At 34.6% G+C, this 21,495-nt stretch overlaps 1 long non-coding RNA gene across 1 annotated transcript; it reads right to left on the bottom strand.

Moving 5' to 3' along the window:
• Positions 1-18,706: 18,706 nt before the first annotated feature.
• LOC113778793 lies at positions 18,707-21,043 on the bottom strand. The gene is made up of 3 exons (XR_003469327.1): positions 20,819-21,043; positions 20,555-20,655; positions 18,707-18,834 (listed from the first exon to the last, which is right to left on the bottom strand). It is a non-coding gene; the product is annotated as an uncharacterized LOC113778793 (long non-coding RNA).
• Between the last annotated feature and the right edge of the window lie 452 nt (positions 21,044-21,495).

Here is a 21,495-nt window from a genome sequence, read left to right as displayed (position 1 = left end):
ATCGGTAATGTTGACTCAAATCTTTCGCGTCCAAATCGTGTGATTTTAGATGGTTGTTATTATATAAATATAAGAGAGGATAATAATTATTAGTATGTATATATTTATGATTGATTAAATGAATTTTAAATGTGTTACATATATATCGGGCATTCATTAGAAAAATACTTTATGTAAAAAGCTAAAGAGAGACATAAAAGGTGTTATTTCTAGATATGGTACAGCCACCATCCCCAGGAAACGAGTAAAAGCTTTTCCAGGACATTCTAGAACGTGACTGTCAACCAAAGGTTTTCAGAAGCCATTGGACTACATGTAACGTCCTTGTCGATTTCCTCTGTAAGTTGAGGATCAAAAAAACCCGAGCAACACGCCTTGAATCAGAAGCAAAGAAAGTGAACAGTACTTTGTCGAGTGAAACATGCTATATACCATCTCACGTCTAAAATCTTGAAAAATAAGAAATAAAAAAAACATGGCACATTAATTAAGGAATTTTATAAACTTTTTTTTTTAAACGAAAATGAAATTTATAAGAGTAACCCCTCCAAATACGTCACCTGATGAAGTGTTACAAAAATATAAGTTGCCAATGACACGAGTTGCGTGGTGGAACGAAATTAGTATTACTAATTTCGTCGTTGCATTACTGAAAGTGCCGTCTTCACGAGAGCCACTCCAATTTATTGCATAGTCATAATCAAACATCATCCATAGTTAAACATCGATTATTGAATTTATGCTAATAAGTTTTTTTTTTTTTTTTTTTGTGGAGGTTAAACATCATTTTTTTTTTCTTCTTTTCACTATTTTGTGCGGCGGCATTAAAAGTCTCCCTTTTACTCTTCCAAGTTCACACCCACCTGTCAGCATTGGCCTTCAATCATCAATCGCTATATATATTCAGGCTATTTCAGACTCTTTCTCAGCGCATCTTTAAGAACTCTCACTAGCAAGTTAGAACATCCTTAGGGAGAGCTATTAGCATTTGGCTTGGCTTTTTGACAAGCCAATTGCAGTTAAATCTCTATGCAACCTCCTCCTATTCCCATCTATAAAAGCTCACCCTTATGCTCTATAAACCTCCTCCTTGTGCAACGGCGAAACCCTTTCCTCCTCCTCCTCCTCCTCCTCCTTCTTATGCTCTAGTTGCATCTTGAATTTTCCTGGCAGTATACAAACACTTCCTGTCAGTCGTTCTGCTTGCTTTAATAATATATTACTGCCAGTTTTATACGTAATTGCCCATATAATATACATACTGCGAGCACTGAGACATGAGGGGACAAAACCATCTGCTCCACCTTATTCCCTCTATTTAGGCAAAGAACAAAAAGAATTATAAGAAAAGGATAGCTTATAAACACGAAGAATAAAGTTACTTAGGACTGGGAGTAATATTAATTAGAATTCTTCTTCCCAATAGTGCTCTGATTGGGCTTGCCATGCAAAGCAACCCCCCAGACACGTGATAACTGACATGGACATGCTGAAAGTCAATAACTTAGTTATGAATTTTGGGCTGTTACCAAGAAACGAAAAGTTTGATTTCTGGATTTTTCTAAAAATGTAAAAAATGCTTTTATTAGACAAAAAAAAAATGATGCATTCTCTTGTTCGGTTTTCTACCAAAACAAAAAATGATACACTGCATCTCAGTTTAAACAGCTTTTTCAGCTTCATCTGCATTCGTTCAAGTGCAATTTTGGGCTTCAAAATCAAGAATATTAGCTAGGATTTTAGTCATGCTGAGAACTTCTCCTATTGAAATAAGGTACTTCTTGTGTTTTATGTTCACTTTGCTGTAGAACTAGAGAATCCTCTTTTTCAATCTCCAATCAGAAAAATTGCGAAAAAGCTAGTAGAACCTGAAAGCATGTCAAAGTCTTAATTCCTATGATAGTGAAGATACTCACACCGCTTGAAAACTGTGAAGCTACCATTACAAGTTTATCATCTACCATAAATTTTAATATGATACGTATGCATTCTATTAAGAAGAGTAGCCAAACATTAATAATTACCAGAAAAGAAGTTCAGGCAGAAGACATGCTTATGGAATTTCATCCTGAGCAAAATAAAAATGCTTTTCATTTTCCAATTAAATCAACCCAGATGATCTTAAATTGGCGTGCTTTCGTCAATAAATCAAGGCGGAGGAGCAGAAGAGTCGGATCGGTTGGACCGGCCGGTTCAACGGTTCTCTCTTTTTTTTTTTTTTTTTTTTTTTTTTTTTAAGTATTAAGTTACTAAGCAGGTTTCATTCTACACTTGAACTTTACCAACATAACTTAATTTAAGTTATGATAATAATAAATTTTCTAAAAGTTATACATAAAACATGGAATGATAAATATAATTAAAATATCATAATTCACCACAAGTTTTCATAAATTTATTATAAACATAAATAGATACAATCCAAATGTTCACCAATTATCACAAATAAAAACACAAAAAATAAATAAATTAAATATTGAAATTCTTTTACAACCCTTAAAAAAATCCATGAAAGAATTCAAGTTAAGACAAACCATTTGAATAGCAAACTTTTATCAGTGGCATAATAAACAACCACACCACCTTCACAATTTCATCAACTTAAGCTGAAAAAGTTAAAATTTTATTATAAAAATATAAATCTAATTGCTCAAACTCAAAAAAACTAAAAATTTTTGAAAAACAAATATACAGTTAAACACATAAAAAATTAATTGCTACTAAACATTACTAATTAACATGTTATATTAAATTCAATGATCCTATACCATTAATTATTTTAAATTCAATTATCAATAGCTTCGATTATGTGCCAACTACCATATTTTTGACCAGCCCAATGTTATCATTTGTAATTCCTACCCAATTCCTACACAGATGTGCACTACTTTTGCAAAAATTTCATCCTTAATTAATTAAATAAAAATAAAACAAAAATGAGGGAAACATATGAAAATTGAGGGGAAAAAGAAGAAAATGCAAAAAAATCAACTAAAGATAATAATATAGAAGAAAAAACCTTGAAAAGAAAAAAATTAAACTTACCAAGATGTTGGAAAACAACAAAAGTTGAAATTTTCAACTTGTTTACAATCTGCTAAAGATAATAACCTGATAATAATGGTGAAGACTTGAGAAAATCTTGTTGTGGATATTTGGGTTAAAAATGGTTAAGAAGAAAAAATTGAAAAAAAAAATAAGAGAAGAACTTGATGTTTTAATATATTTTTTAGTCAAGTAGAATTCTCAACAAACTTAACTATAGTCTAGCGGTAAGATTGCCATATGCAAACTTGGAGACCCAGGTTCGAATCATAACTATACCATTCTTGATATTTTGTTGAAGAATTTAAAAAACCGTCGGTTCACGGTTCTAAACGGTTCACACGGTTCGTCCGGATTTCAACGGTTCTCCATGAACTTCCGGCTTTAGCATTAGACCGGACCGGTGACATGGCCGGTTCGCGGTCCAACCGGCCGGTCCGGTCCGGTTCTGAAAACATTGCATATATCTTGTGGTATAGTTAAGTGCCATGCGGTCAATTAGTCAGAGTATGTACGCTTAGAATATTTATGTATGATTTTTGTCTAACAAGTGCCTATTGAATACCCATTAATATATATATTTCAGGTATCATATTTTTAAAAATGTAAAATTAATTATGAAAAATAAATAACAACAAGGGAGGATAAATAAGATTAAGTAGAGAAAGTATATAGATATAAGAGAGGGTAATAATTATTAGTATGTGTATATTTATGGCTGGTTAGGTGAATTTTAAATGTGTTACATACATCGGGCATTCATTAGAAAAATACTTTATGTAAAAAGCTAAAGAGAGACATAAAAGGTGTTATTTCTAGATATAGCTAGTCCAGCTAATTATTCCTCTAAATAACTACGTAATTATTTAGCAGGTGATTAGATGTTTTATGATTGGTAATATTTTAGTCTTTTCTTTTCTTGGATGTGGATAACATGCTATGGCTATGGTTAAGTATCTAATTGTCGATAATTAAATCTTTTCAATGCTCAAACCTGTCATTGGTTTTACAGCTCTATAATTAAAAAGAGACAAAAGATAAGTAAAGAAAAGAAAGAAAGGAACAACAAATGAAGCTGTTGGGGAAAGACAGAATAAAAGATTTGGAGAGAAACAGAAAGGACTAGGAATGAAAGATCCCGTCGGTTCTGAAGCTGTCGTGGACTCGAAAGGGAAAGCTCTTTTCATCCCTTTCTTTTTCTTCCTTTTCTTTTACAATGTCAGCTCGAAAGCTACAAGTTACATGATCTTAACATCGGTAATGTTGACTCAAATCTTTCGCGTCCAAATCGTGTGATTTTAGATGGTTGTTATTATATAAATATAAGAGAGGATAATAATTATTAGTATGTATATATTTATGATTGATTAAATGAATTTTAAATGTGTTACATATATATCGGGCATTCATTAGAAAAATACTTTATGTAAAAAGCTAAAGAGAGACATAAAAGGTGTTATTTCTAGATATGGTACAGCCACCATCCCCAGGAAACGAGTAAAAGCTTTTCCAGGACATTCTAGAACGTGACTGTCAACCAAAGGTTTTCAGAAGCCATTGGACTACATGTAACGTCCTTGTCGATTTCCTCTGTAAGTTGAGGATCAAAAAAACCCGAGCAACACGCCTTGAATCAGAAGCAAAGAAAGTGAACAGTACTTTGTCGAGTGAAACATGCTATATACCATCTCACGTCTAAAATCTTGAAAAATAAGAAATAAAAAAAACATGGCACATTAATTAAGGAATTTTATAAACTTTTTTTTTTAAACGAAAATGAAATTTATAAGAGTAACCCCTCCAAATACGTCACCTGATGAAGTGTTACAAAAATATAAGTTGCCAATGACACGAGTTGCGTGGTGGAACGAAATTAGTATTACTAATTTCGTCGTTGCATTACTGAAAGTGCCGTCTTCACGAGAGCCACTCCAATTTATTGCATAGTCATAATCAAACATCATCCATAGTTAAACATCGATTATTGAATTTATGCTAATAAGTTTTTTTTTTTTTTTTTGTGGAGGTTAAACATCATTTTTTTTTTCTTCTTTTCACTATTTTGTGCGGCGGCATTAAAAGTCTCCCTTTTACTCTTCCAAGTTCACACCCACCTGTCAGCATTGGCCTTCAATCATCAATCGCTATATATATTCAGGCTATTTCAGACTCTTTCTCAGCGCATCTTTAAGAACTCTCACTAGCAAGTTAGAACATCCTTAGGGAGAGCTATTAGCATTTGGCTTGGCTTTTTGACAAGCCAATTGCAGTTAAATCTCTATGCAACCTCCTCCTATTCCCATCTATAAAAGCTCACCCTTATGCTCTATAAACCTCCTCCTTGTGCAACGGCGAAACCCTTTCCTCCTCCTCCTCCTCCTCCTCCTTCTTATGCTCTAGTTGCATCTTGAATTTTCCTGGCAGTATACAAACACTTCCTGTCAGTCGTTCTGCTTGCTTTAATAATATATTACTGCCAGTTTTATACGTAATTGCCCATATAATATACATACTGCGAGCACTGAGACATGAGGGGACAAAACAGTACTGTTGTTTTGGTCTTCCTCTTGGTATGGGCCTTTTTCATACGGCAGAGCAGGGCGGACGACTCAGTAGCCCCACAGCCACAACCCATGCCCAAAAATCCTGACATGCCAACCAAGCTGCAGTGGGGGCAGATGGTCATCGGAGTTTGTTTTCCGGCTGTTAATACCGCCTTGCTAGCTCTCCATACTCCGGCGCCTCTCCCCAGGACCTTTCCCTGGTTCTGCCTGACATTCGGGCTGGCCATTTTTGCTTCCTTGGTGTCTATCTACATTCAACGCCGTTACGTGAAGGCATCTCTGATCCTGGAGCATCTTGCTGTACTCTTCGGCGCTACGGCCTTCCTCCTAGCCATTTCAATGCCTCTTCACACCCCAATGATTGAGATATCTATCGCCGTCGGCTGCATTTCTTTCTGCATAATCATCATTGCCAATCGTTGTCTGCGTGACTGGTACCTCTCTTTTTATTTTTATTTTTGGATTTTGCAGTTATTTGGTATTGTTATGTTTTTTGTTTTTCTTATTGGAGTATTTGATACATTTGCATCAGGGTTGCTGGAGACATTTAAACATCCTCTGCCACGGTTTCATGACTTGATGATGAGACATGTCCTTTTTTAGTTAAAATAACATCTCTCTTTGTACGGTCTTTTCTGGAAGTTGTTTCAGTAGACGTGAATGTGTGTTGTTTCAATAATGAGTACTACTGTACTTTAAGTTTCTTAATTTTTGGGAATGTTGAAATGATGCTTTGATTGGATTTCTTTTATGCGTGACTGGATCATGTGGGTTCCATTCCAATCATTTGACCTATGGAACGAAGTGTCTATTATATTATAAAAGAAATAGTAAAATATCACGTAGTACGATCTAACTTTCCTCTAATTATAATAACCGGCAATAAGGCTTCTCGTTGACTGATTACCTTTTTGGGCGAAATGTTGGGGTGAGAATTATTTAAACCCGAGTGGTATTAGTTTTATTTTTGTTTAATAATTGGATTTAAACCCGAGAGGTTTCATCACGTTTGATAGCTAGCCATGACTGGAAACTTCCAACTTCATATGGCCTACAAGGGATTACATCATATTGTATACGCATGTCACTATGATGATTGAATGATCTCATTCAATTGATCTACTGCATCATATCTTGTCCTGTATTACAAAAAACTTTAATTTTTTTTTTTGGCCACGTTGTTTTCATATGTTTTCTAGCTTGCTAGTGTACAAAATGCGTTCTTTCGCTCGTGTGTTTGACCCTTGTTTGCTTGGACGGAAAAATAATACTTAAAACTTTTGCACCTAACATTCGCCATATATATATATACACACAAGCATATGCCTCTAGAATAGGAACGATATATCTTCAATTGATTTTACAATCTTTGAATATTTTGGGCTGCTGATGAATGCTTAGTAAATTCAGTGAATTATTGTCCATATTCATTCTAATAAGCAAGGGGAGGTCCATTGTGTTTCTTTTGTTTCCTATTCTTATGGATTAATTACAACGAATAAATGTTACCTCCATTAAAGGGAGAATCGACGTAGGAAAAAATGTTTCTTGTTACAAAGTAAAAAATGGTCGTACACTTGCATTCAGGGATGGGCTGATGGCAACATGATTTTCTGTTCAAGTGTGTTTATCACAATAACCCTATTACCCATCAAAAATTACTCTACAATAAAAGATGTAACCATTCGTTGTCCTTTGTGCTTTCCTTTCTGTGCCAAAAAAAAAAAAAATCAATCTAATCTCTGTTAAGTGTCTCTGTTAGAATTGTAATTGCAATTATGTCCAATCAGAATATAGAACAGGACACAATTGCATCAATTTGGTAGCTGACCTAAGATGGATGAAGATCATTTTATGAGTCTTAAGGCTAATAGTGTGTGTCCAATACTAGTTGAAAAGACAAGTTGCAATTTCACCTTTTCAAGTTGAAAAGAAAGTTGAATAAGAGAGTTTTCAACTTTTCAAGTTGAAAGCGTTAGGTTCATTCCCTGTTTTTTTAAGAAATTTCACCATTTTGACTTGGGATAGGTAGTTTCGGCATTATCGTGAAAAATTATTGTAGCATTAATTTTTGAATACCAGCAATACCCTTGGCCACCCATACCTACCATCCAAATCCCTTTTTTTTTTTTTTTTTTTTTTTGGTTCTAATGTCATCAGCATTAGCAAATGTGTTTAAATTTTATCCTTGACATCTAAAAAAAATATATATATAGTTTTGCTAAGTACTAGTGACCGAGCAACTTCACTTGCGGCATAGAATAGAGTAAGAAGCGAGAGTTCTCTTGTTGCTTCCACTGTACTTCCTTGTTTTTGAAGTCCTAGTCTGCTAGATCATGCGTGGAATGGGAAGTTGAAAGGTTTGTGTCAAATTTCTCAGACCCACAAAATCACATGTTTTGGTCGAGGGAGGGTATAAATAAAAAGCGAGGGTGGGATTGGCATTGGAGGGAGGGTATAAATAAAAAAAAAACCCTACTAACTAAGGAGATTCAACAACTGTTTTGGTTGAAAATACAATAAGATAAATTATCTGTAGACACATGATATACATAATTTGCAGATAAACTTTAATTTTATGAATTGTTTTATATAACCTACTAACTAAGGAGATTGCTTTTTAAAACAAGTAAATTTAATACAGTACCTTCTTCCAATCTTTTGGCATTAAAACCACAAGAAATTATTCCGTAATATGATAGGATGGAAAGAAAATTTAAGGATTTTGAAGAGCTTATGAGTCTTCGAAACTTGACAAAGTATCAAATGTGATGAAATCACTCGGGTTTAAATCCAATTATTAAACAAAAATAAAACTAATACACTCGGGGTTAAATAATTCTCACCCCAGCACTTCCCGGTTCACAAGCAGAGCACTCAAAAATCAGACGTGTTGTTTGAAAAGTAGGGGTTACTTCCTCACGAAGAAATCGTGTGTCTAATGGTCTCAGGAGCAATGCTCTAGTCCCACTTTCAACCAGGTCTGTGTCTTGATATTGTATTCTTAATTTCTATGACTTCTAGTAATCTTATTTATGAAATAGTCCCTCCTTTCTCATTCATGGTCAGGCTATAAGCCAAAAATCCTGAATCATCCCCCTTACGTGCACAAAAGATTATGCCAAAGGAAAAATATTCACCTATTATTCAATTTCAACGAATTTCGCCAAATTTCCCTTTTTTGCAAAGCAGAAAAAAGAATAATACCGTGTGGGAGGCACGTGGACCCAACCGTGGGCTGGACGTGTATGACGTGGATTTTGGGGGACCGTCAATAATTTATTATTCAAAGCAAACGAAACGTCGCGATCTGTATACTCTTTGGTCTACTCTCTGTTGTCATTATTCTCTGTTTGGATTCATGTTTTTTTGAAAAACAATTTTTTCATCTACAATGCTACAGTAATACACAAACAAAAATAACTCCAAAAACACCATATCCAAACAATATATCAAAAATAACTCCACATATACAAAAAAAATCGAAATTTTTTATTGCAAATTATGCGAATTTGGTTCGAATTCGATAATGGAGTTTTTGAAATCGGAAATAGAAATCAGATTTTTCGATTTCAATTTCGTTTTATATTATATATATATTAATATTTATTTATTTATACATATAATATTTTTTATTTCAATTTTGTTTTATAATATGTATATTAATATATATTAATATGTATATTTCAATTATGCATATTAATATGTATATTATATATATTATTTAAAAAAAGTATATAAATTGACCAACATTAGAATGGGGAAAAAAAAAACCCTACTAACTAAGGTCCAGTGGAGGGACATCCCGGGACTTGGACTTGGTTTCGTAAATAAGACAGAAACTGCTATTTTCTTGACATGTCGTGTGAATGGATAGTGGCTGGTGAACGCTGATATTTTATTTTCTACAAGTCCAACAACGGAAATCAAAATCTTTGTTAATGCTTTCTTGTCTTTGTTGCTGCCACTTTTTCGTTTGGATAATGACTTGCCTTGCCACACCGTTATGCCGTCTAGTAAATGATTGTTATTGGTAATTTAAAACTTCATGATTTTAAACGTTTTTCATCCTGCCAAAGATTTCAGGGACATGCAAAAAACAAGATTGAACTTGCAGTGGCGAAGCTAGAAAAAAATCTTAATGGAGGTAAAAATAATATTAAAATTTTTTATCTACTCTTTTTCTAGTTTTTTAAGTAAAAATAAATAAAAAAAATTCACCAACAAGTATAAATGATACGTATATTTCATGGAAAATATAAAAAGACAAACTCAAAATTATTAATATAATAATACTTTTATTTCAAAAACAAACTAAACTATTTACAATTGCTCACGACGAGTTTTCATATTTTGATAACGGTTTATGATTTTTTCATTTTGAATTTCACAAAGTATATTTTTCTCAATATAAGTAACTAAACTAAATTTTGTGACCCATTCTTTCACATCTTTTCTAAAAAAACTTTGGGACACACTTCAAATTATATTAAAATTGTACAAGTATTATAGGAATTTAAGGGAGACAGTAGGACCCGTGCCCCCAGTACCCCCACCTTAAATCCGCCCCTGGATGGGATTGGCATTGGATGGAAGGGCCGACGAAATTGATGGACATACCGGCAATGATTCCGAATGGATGGTTCTAGTGTTCACAGTTAGAAATAGACAAAACCAGGAGGCCAATCGGTTGATTTTGGGACATGGATGATCCTTCTTGACAAGTGACAGCCATTGCAGTACAATTCTTTTTTTTTCTTGTTGCTTTTTTAAAATATTAAAATTGACCTATGTGTTGTATGCTATTTTTTTTTTTTATTTATCTTGTTGTAAGATCTGATTTCATGAAGTTATAGGAATTATAAATAAAAGAAAAAGCATAAAAGTCTATAAATGAAGAACCTCATCTTTTGCTAAGTTTTGTTGGACCAAGATAACCTTAATTTATTCTATATTTCTAAGAGTGGAACTTTTAGTTCCATTATATTGTTCATGTGAAAATTTGCACACGTCCAAAATGCTCTTATTCAATTGATCGTTAATTCAATTGTACTCGTACTCAAACTTAAGTATCTATATTACAATCATGCTATTGAATTATTTCATTCCACTAAACCTGATTTACTCATTTATTTTTCTTTGGTAGGGAGGACAATAACTAATTTAACCATATGCTAACATATGAAATTAAATTACAGAAAATATTTCTAACTGACTACAGAGCAATTACAATATTATTCGATTTTAGTTAAGATACTATTAATTCTGTGCATACTTATTTACTTTTCATTGTTTTTAATCTCAACTTCAACATTTGCTTACACTGGTAATCATTGGTTATTATCCGATTTAATTCTAACTTCGATCACATGATGCTTAATTATTGCTTATCATTGGTTTTAATCTCAACTTCTCTTTGATATTGAGAATTACATTTTTATCACTCAATACCAATCTCCATTCTGGTTTCATAACGATTAATTGTTTCTTAGTTATCATCAATTTTAATCTCAACTTCGCTTTGATTGAGAATCAAATTTTTTTTTTTGAGTAAATGGCCAAAAAGTTCATCAAACTTTTTAATATTGCACCAGCTGTTCACTGAACTTTTTTTTTGGCCAAAATAGTTACTCATCTCGATGTATTTATTGGCTAATCTAGCCGAAAGCACAATAAAATATGCGAACTAATAACTAGTTTCTTCTAGCTGGATTAGCCACTAATTGACTTCCCTTCAGATTTTAATTCACTTTAACCTTTTTTCTAATGTTTACAGTAACTCATCCAAAATTTTTTTTTATTAATCATCTAAAATCCCGGTTCTAGTTTCAAAACAACTAATTCAATTATTTTTATTAGTACTCATTTACAATCTCAATTCTAGTTTGAAAGCCACTATGCCAATTATGATTATCAATACTCAACTATAATCTGGCTCTCAGTTTTAAAGCCACTACATCAATTATGTATACGATTACTGTGAGGACTCGCAAATTTCTTATATTTTTTTCAAAAATGCCCTTTTATTTAAAAATTATTCATTTATTAAAGCCCTACCACCCAATCATTCCACAATAAGTGCAAATAAACCTAGAAAGTAGGGTTTCACTTTTAGTTTCAAGATTGGAGCAAATTAGGGTTTTCGCGATTTTTCGCCGGATGAATTTTCGGTACGGAGCAAGGATCAAATTTGGTGATTAAAAGTGACTTTTAAGTGAGAAATAATATGTGATTAGGGGCAATAATATAAGGTTAGTGAATAGGAAGTAAAAACCCTAGTACGTGTGTTTTTAAGAAAAACGGCGCGAACCGACGGGTACCGCGCACTACCGATTGAACACACCACTTGACCACCACTTTCTTATCACATGAGCATTAATACTTGAGCAAAATATTCCCCCCTCATTGCCAGCTAGCTTGACCGAAAATGTGGACTAAAAATAGCAAGGACAAGAAAGAGAAAAATGAGAGGTGGTGGTGGCGACACTTGTCGCCACCTAAGGATTTCTTGGCCAAGAGATTAGTCTTCCTTCTTATCTCCAATTTTGCTCCTTTTCCTTCATTATTTCTGCTGCTTGGCTGAACAAGAGAGGAGAGAAAGAGAGAGCAAGAAACAACTTCCTTCTTCTTGATTTTAGCCATCCAAGTGAGAAATTAAACTTCTAAACCGATTAAAGTGTTAGTTGTGGGCTTGAGAAGCTAGGGGAAACAAGAATTCCAAGAGGAGGTGAAGTATTACTCTTGCAAGCTTCATTTGTTGAGGTATAAGGCTAAACCATGGCTTTGGTTCTTTTATTGTGGTTAAAATTGTGGTATCATGCATGTTGTGGTTGGATTAGTAGTGAAACAAGTTGTTATGATGATTTAAAGGTGATATATGTGAATTAGGTTTGATGAGTTGCTGCCTATACTTGCTATATGGATGATATATGTTGTATCTAAGCTTATATAAATGGTTTTAGTGATGATTGGAGCAAGAAATCAAGAAAGGTTGCATTGAAAACAACAAATTCCAGATTTCTGGAAAAATTTCCCCTCTTTCTGTCCGGTTTTATTGCATCATGTTAGAGGCCGAATTAGCCTTAGGTTAAAACATAAAAGTTGTATAGAATGGTATTTTATAGTTGCCTACAAAATTTCAACTCAATCGGAGCAACGTAGCTTATGAAAAGACCAAAATACCCTCGCTGTTCTAGGTTACATTCCAGAGTTCCGCGTGGACAGTTTAGTCTTTTGGTTGTGTTTATTCACTATAATCCGTTCGGATTTAGCCATTTACCAAAACACAAAAGTTTTAGTACTCTGTCTTAGCTTTTCAACGCCACCAAGAACATCTTAAACGGACCTCTGTAGACTGAGATATGGTCATTTGAATGTAGTACAGTTGATTAGCCGAATAGTTGGAACCAGGTTATATGAATTGGGAATTTGATTGGGTTACACTGAAAATTTGACTAAGTGCTCTTCATGAAAACTGTAGGCCTTTGCCTTAGCTTTGAAATGGTATAAGTTACACCTCAATCCGATAAGCGTAGCCTTGGATGTACCCGTTCCGCAAAAACCCGTCAAATCTGTCTTTTGTAACTTCATTTTCGCACTTGATATTAGCTTAATTTTTGTTCTTGTATTGTTTTGAGCCTATGGAATGGCTATTGAACTGAAATTGTGTTATGGGTAACCTTGGATTTGGTTGAGTAAAAGAATGAAGCCATAAATGGTTGGGAAATTAGGTAAACACAAAGGGCATGCTGCCCAAATTTACGTTCGAGGACTAGAGAACTATACTTGCAACTTGAGTAAGGGTTAAGAGTGATTACTACTTGAACCATCTAGGGTACTTGAGTCTTCTTGTTCCGAGGTATATAAGTAAGGATTTGGCCGAACTTGTACCCTTGAGAAATGAAATAATGATTGCTCGAAGTATGTTTTCCTTGTACTTTCGACTCGCATGGCATTTTCAAGTATAAATGTTACAAAGTTTTATCGTTTAAAAAGCGAGCAAGTGTTTCACGACTACTCTCCAAGTGAATTCCAATTTCTTGATTTTTATTGAACGAAACGTCTAAGTTTCGAATCTTAGTCATGTTTCAAAGTTCTCAAACTGAGTTTTATCGCAGATTTGGACTCCGAACCCGGAGTATAACCTGAAAGTGACCAGTAAAGGCACTATATCTTTTGGTGAGTGCTTTCAAATACCGAATTGAACTTGATACTTGAACTTGATACGTGACCAATATGATTACATGTTATATACGTGAATTGTTAGGGCAAGAGTGTACTTTATCGTACTTGCCCTTATGTGATACATACTTGTTTATTGTTGCAATTGACTTGATATACTTGTTTATGATGCGCGCACTTCCTGGAATTCCATAAACCCTGCGGCGAGTTACTTAAGTCGAGCCGGCAAGGGCTTGGTCGATTGGGTAACGAACCCTGGATCTCTTGTTTTGTCGAGTGGAGTGATATCTCCTCGACTAATCGGTATACTCGAGTATTACCACCCGTGTTTCTTGAGGATTTTGGGCCCAGCTGGGGGTTTGAACGGTGGACGGAGAGTCGTTTAAGTGGTGTTCTACTGGATTGGTTACTTACTTGAAAGTTGACGGAGTGTCAACTGTTACTTGATCAAGTTCTGGAGATGCAATGGGAATTTGGCTCCTGAGAGCCTTCCGTATCCTTATACTTGAAAATGATTATTGCTTATCGGATTGTTGTTCCTTTTGAAAACCAAAAGCACTTTATACTTGCTCATTTGGAAATTTGCTACTTGAAGTGTTAGTGTTCATCTTCATGAATTTGTTAAGCTCGCTCACTTTGAAATTTGCTACTTGAAATATTATTGTCCACTCTTATGAATTTTGATGCCATTAACTTGCTACGTTGATATTCGTACTTTTAAAATGGTCAATTTGTTATTTTGGAACATCACTGGGCTTTTAGCTCATTCCACGCTATTTGTTTTCCTTACAGGGGGTACGAGCGAGGCGTGAGATGTGTAAAGACTAGCGTAGTCTAGTTGTTTGACTTTTGACTTTTGTCTTGTACTCGCGCTATTCCTCGAATAGAAGTTTTGTATTTGGATTGTATCCACTTTGAACCAGTTTGGGTATATTGAGGCTTTGTACCTTGATTTTTATCAATGTAAATTCTAAGCTTGAATTGCGATGTTATTTATGGTCCATGAATGAATGCACGTGATACGAGTGAGTGAGTCCTGATGAGAGTTGGGCAGGCGGTCCGCCAAACCCTTTGGTACGCCTTAGGGGGAGGTGGGATCGTCACAATTACTCATCTACAATCTTGCTTCCAGATTGAAATTTACTAGGTCAATTACGACTATCAATACTCATTTACAGTCAGAGTCCCTATTTAAAAGCCATTATACTAATTATGTATACATTTTGAGTAATCATAAACATAATTGACATACTGGCTTTCAAATCAGAAGTCAATTATATTGAAAGCCACTATGTCAATTATGTTTATAAATACTCATTTTACACTACCTAACTATTATGTTTCAACTATCATAATTCTTTGGTTAAGTAGTCTTTGGTTAAGTATTCATTCACACCTTAAAGTGTTGATTTGTCATCATTAGAGCTATCAACCACAATCTAATTATATTTACTTGCCCGGGTAATTATATTTACTTGCCAAACCTGCTCACTAATAAATGGACTTGGGTATGAAATGAATTTTAAATGAGTATGCAATTAAACTCATTTAATTGGTAGACAATGAGTTGACTCGACTCACCCATTTATTCTCATTTAAAAATAATTATACATTTAAACTCAGATTTTAGTGAGTGTTAAGTAGATAAATTTGAATCTTCAACCAATTTAATAACAATAAAATGTCATTATTTCTTGTCAAACAACATGCAAAAAAAAAAGTAAAATTTTAAGTGAGTTATAACTCAATAATTGAGTATACCTATACTCATTTATTAAATAGATATAAATGGATTGACTCATTTTGATCCATTAAATGGAACCTGCCCGAGTCACTTAATTATTTTCACATCTCTAGTCATGATATAGATGGTTTTAAATGGAGAACATAGAACTGGAGTGTCAATATATGCATAGAGATGCATAGAGCTTTACAATTCTGCACCTGATGATTGGATTTATTGCAGTGCATGCAACAAAATAAGAAAGGATGTGGATAGGAATAACTAGATTTGTTAACCATGATCAAGATTCAAATGACTTATCAAACAAACTGTTTTAGATCGTTCAGGTGACTCTTGTCAACTCCACAAACCACCAAATCTAGTCACCTACCTTTTACATTTATGAACAATGCTCAAAAGTCCCATATAGGTTATATACACGTGAAAAGATTATAATTTATAATCGTATACTTAGGCACACTAGCTTCTATTTGCATAATTAATGGAAAAGCCATAATGCAGTGGATGTACAACTCTGAACCCAAGAATGGTTTAAATCAAGGCCTTCTATCATAAAACAAAATTTTTGTGTCCCACTTAAAAAAATTATATATAATGTGATTTGAAATCATATATTTTCTTTGTTTAGATCAATCTTATTTCTTAACCTTTTAGAGATGGTCACTGTAGCAACCTTTCCTACCCAAATTCGATACACAATGAGAAATGAATAAATGATTCGAGCAAAGCTACATGGGTCTTAATGTTAAGCGCATGGGGTTTTGTTTCGAATTCTCTGTTGAATGAAATTGCTTGTCACTTGGGGAATTATGCATGTTTAGTTATTGGGCAGTAATGTTGATTAATAGGATACTCATGAAAACAAAATGGGCCGGCCTAAAATCTTAGTCTCAACTGCATCTAACTCCACTCTCTTTTGGGGCCTCAACTAAGTGTGGATTGTTTTGCACATCCACATTTCTTGGTTATTTCTCAGATCCAAGAAGTGCCCTAAATGAGCACGTTCACAACATATACGTGCAGCATGCATGACGTCCTTTGCTTCATTTCATGGCGGCACCGCAATGAACCGCCGACTCATTCATGGCGGCTGTCCGCTGAGTCCCAGTACTCATAGAAAATCCTCTTTTGATGAAGTCACTTGGAATGTTTAAGTAGCATGCTTTCACCAATTGTCATGCACTAGTAGCTCAAAATATCTCATTCAGGTTTCAGGGCGTGCTAAACAAAATATCTCATTCAGGCAACTCCTTGATTGAGTCGTCAACGTAGTGTGAATGGAAATTGGATGGAAAGCCTAGATTAGGTCAAAAATATTTTCTTTGGAGGGCCAATCGACTGAGAAATTCTCAAGTTTTTTTGCCATAAGAGAAATTTTCAATTCGAAGGGTATGATTTAAAGTTTTTGTGCGATGTTCCAATTTTGCGAGTTTATCTGCGGCACCCATTTGTACGAGTTCCCTCTACCATAAAAATGAAAAAGCTGTCATGGTCCTATGAAAAATTAAAACACCTGGGTGAAAAATTAATTAAAAAAAGAAGCTGCACTAAAAGTTCCACTCTTAGAAATATAGAATAAATTAAGGTTATCTTGGTCCAACAAAACTTAGCAAAAGATGAGGTTCTTCATTTATAGATTTTTATGCTTTTTCTTTTATTTGTAATTCCTATAACTTCATGAAATCAGATCTTACCACAAGATAAATCAAAAGAAAAAAATAGCATACAACACAAAGTTCAATTTTAATATTTTAAAAAAGCAACAAGAAAAAAAAAGAAAGAATTGTACTGCAATGGCTGTCACTTGTCAAGAAGGATCATCCATGTCCCAAAATCAACCGATGGGCCTCCTGGTTCTTATTCTATTCTATGCTGCAAGTCAAGTACTTAGGAAAACGATTTTTTTTTTTTTTTTTTTTTATAGATGTCAAGGATAAAATTTAAACACATTTGCTAATGCTGATGACATTAGAACCAAAAAAAAAACCGATTTGGATAGCCAAGGGTATTGCTGGTATTAAAAAATTAATGCTATAATAATTTTTCACCATAATGCCGAAACTACCTATCCCAAGTCAAAATGGTGATATATCGAAAAAGAATTGGTCTGACACCAAAATACGAACTTTCACAATAATGTGGACATGGGGCATTCAATAGCATTCTATATAAAACTATACCACACAATATGTAATTATCACCGAAGTTTTTATTCTATAATAATCCCCCCATGATTAATTAGTACTTTGTTCCTTAAATTTTCTGCAGTAAATATGATCTTTAAAGCAAAAGCAAGGTCGGAATTTACGTGGAAAAAAATCAAGCCCTGTTACCACTCCCTTAATGATAAGGTGAGTTCATTTAGCGAAGAGGATTCGCATCAATAAAATCAATTTTAGGATATGCACGTATAATGTTGGGTGCTATTAGGTCTTCTCAGCGTAAAAATTAACTTAAGGAGTAAGACTTTTCCTCAATCTAAAGGTGGATAATAGTGATATGCAAATAGGACCGCCGTGACGAGGCAGCCAACTAAAATTTTTGACCGGGTGAACGGAAAAAAATTTTAGTTGGCTGCCCCGTCACGGCGGTCCTATTTGCCCAAGAATATAACACTAGCACCAGTACATTAGTATGTCCTCATGCAGCAGACACTATACATTCCGCTCCGATTTGACATAAATTCAAGTTTGACATGCCGCTCGGATCCTAAATATTCACGTCAGGTATATTCCGGATTATTAAAAAAAAAAAAGGTGGTGGAGTGAGGTCAAATGTCACCGGATGGCTGCAGATTCCAGCTCCACCCGGTCAAAGTGGTATATAGTAGTTTCCAACATGCACTGGTGGAACCCAACAAGAACACTAGTATATAGCAATGTTTTCAGACCCGGACCGTCAATCGAATCGGTGAGGTGAAAGGGTCGAGATTCAACCGGTCGGACCGGTTCAATCGGGGTTCAATAAATAAATATATATATATATATATATATATATATATATATATATAGACACACACCTATGCATAGAATAAGATATAAATGCTGAACCACAATAAATATAAGAGCAATATCCAACAATTAACACACACAATTAACATAGTTATGAAACTTACATGTCCAATTGTCTAAATATTAAAATTAACAAAAAACAATACAGGTCTAGTAAACAATCAAAAGATCCAAACGAGTCCAATTTCTGAAGCTTCTATAATCTTCTTCATAATTCTGGGACAACAAAGCTTCAAAAAAAGCCACCTTGACAAGTCATCATCATCATCCAAGACCATTATATGAATCACTGACAAGTGATAAAAGTATAAAATCATATTAGTTTCATTACACCAACTGATACAAATCTTAAAAATAACTGGGTTTTGCACAGAGATTTAAAGACATCAAATATACTTTTAAATAATTGTGGTGAGTTAAAGATCCGTGACTTTGGATTAGTCAATATGGAAGCCCTTTGAAACCATATACTAACTTGGTGGTTACTTTGTGGTACAGGTGAGAGTAGTTTTATGCATTATTGTCTTTTTTAGTTGAGATAATTAAAATCTTTTATTTGGCTCAGCGAAGCAGCCACTATTCAATGGGAAAACAGAAGTTGATCAACTTGACAAGGTTAACATTTTGACAACTTTCATCTGTCATGTTACTGTAGATTTTTGTATGGATTTCAAGCTAATTTTCTTCTCTGTGGCCTTAAAGATCATTGTTGTTTTGTTTTGCAGATATTCAAAATTTTTGGTACGCCTAATGACACAATCTGGCCTGGGTTTTTGAAGCTTCCAGGGGTCAGGGTTAACTTTGTTAAGCATCAATAAGTATGTATTTCGTGTGATTCTGGTTTGGCTTTCTAGCCTTCGTTGGTGACAGTTTCAGTTCCCAAATAAATGATGCTTAAGACTATTAGTAGAATCATGTTTCGCATGCACATTTCATTGGAGCATCCCCACATTAAATCCACCACTGCCATCAGCGTTGTTGTAACTATTATTTTCATCCTATTGTCACCTGCCTCACGATTATTGTACTCTACAACATGGATGACAGCAAGATTTGAGCATTAAAATTTAGCAACCAGAGGAGGAAAGATCGATTAATTTAGACATTTGATCACAGCATGATATAGACAAATTATCCTTGATTGATTTAGGAGGAAAGATCGAATAATTTAGACATTTGATGACAGCATGATATAGACAAATTATCCTGCCTCCTTTCCCAAAATGTTAACCTCTAATTCCAGCAATGGTTCGATTCATTTCTGTTGGATCGAGATCAAAGACCTGCTCAAGTTACTTAACGCGGGTTCTCCGTGGACAGATATTAACTCTCTGTTTTTGTGTTCAAATAGAAGAGCAATTTATGGTCCACAATTTCAAGCATACATGAATTTTTTACGAATAAATTCACAAACCTTCGCTAGGGTCTAGGAAGTCAATAATTCATTGACATGAGCAAATATGTTAACGAAATTCAGATTAAGGGAGGTAAGTCCAATACGAAAAATAGAAGAAGCTAAGTGAAATTGTCATTAATCACACTCGAGGTATGTACAATTCCCTATTCATCTTATCATTACTTTTTTGTCGTTTAATCTTTCATTTTCTTTAATGTAAACACAATCAACAATTCAGGAAACCAATTTTCAATTTTTGCAAAGGTTGCACAGTTAACTCGCATAGCCCTTTATATTTCACAAATCCTCAAATTGTAGTGAAAGATATAAACTTTTTCCACTAAGAAAAATAAAAAGTAAAAGTTTATCCTAAAAAGCAGCTACTGCAATGATTCATAATTATTGATCCGGTTGCATCAAATTGAAACTTAAGATGATGTGATAATGCCCTTTTGGTTTAAGACAACTAACTTTCCTTTTTGGTTTCAGTTAATCTCTAGCCGAATCACCCAAAAAAATAAAAAGAAATGTAGCCGAATCACCGAATATCAGTACCGTAAACCATTCATATTGAAAGAACATAGAAGCGCAGCAAGAGTATGAAGTAAAATACCTGAGACAGAGTTGGTTTCGAGAAAAGCTGATGAAGATGGTGTGAACGAGATGGGATTGTCGGGACGTCGCTTCAAGAAACAAATGAACAGAAAAGCAGGGCTGCGGATGCAGATAAAAGGGGATTAGGCACAGTGATCCGAGGATTAGGCTGCAAAATTATAGCAGTATATATACAGAGGGCCGAGAGGATGGGAGGGATCGTAACCAAAACCCAGTAATCAACAATGAAAGGAAAAAAAAAAGGGAAAAAAGATAAACGAACCTGGTATAAGCTTGAATTCCAGAGTTTTTTTGGCTTGGAATCGCAGCAGCAGGGGGAAAAACTTCAAGCTTCAGACCTCGATGCTTCTTTTTTGCTGATTGCTATGGATCAAATTGGAGTTTGGAGAAGGAAATAGAAACGGCAGGCAAGGCAATTTTCGGCAATTGCAGAGAGAGCCAGAGAGGAACCCCAGACGACCGAAGCGAAGTGCGAACTGCGGCGAAAAGGAAGACTGAAGTGAAGTGAAGATTAGGGTCTGGTCAAAATTGAAAATTTTGTCAATTTTGACTCAAAAATTGAAAACCGCGGTTCACGGTCCGATCCGGTTTTGAAGGTTTGAACGGTTTTTTACGGGTTTGACCGGTTTTTTATCAAAGTCCACATAAGCTATGGACCGGACCGGACACCTGCCCGGTTCGCGGTCGAACCGGCCGGTCCGGTCCGGGTTTGAAAACATTGGTATATAGTCTCAACTTCTTAAGTGATTACTCTAAACTCCTCCTCCTCCTCCTCCTGCTGCTCTAGTTGACCAAGACGTCGAATCGATCAACTAGAATTATTCAGACGGAAGCAGATTGGCAGAAACGTCCCACGCAAGTAACGAAGTTGACCGTGACAACGATTGTTTCTGACATATCATAGAAAAAAGGCCCGACACCGTGACAACGAAATTGATT

This window comes from Coffea eugenioides, chromosome 7 (assembly GCF_003713205.1).
Source record: "Coffea eugenioides isolate CCC68of chromosome 7, Ceug_1.0, whole genome shotgun sequence".
Lineage (NCBI taxonomy): Eukaryota > Viridiplantae > Streptophyta > Magnoliopsida > Gentianales > Rubiaceae > Coffea > Coffea eugenioides.
The sequence above is the reverse complement of the archived record's forward strand: the minus strand, read 5'-3'. Positions and strand labels throughout refer to the sequence as shown.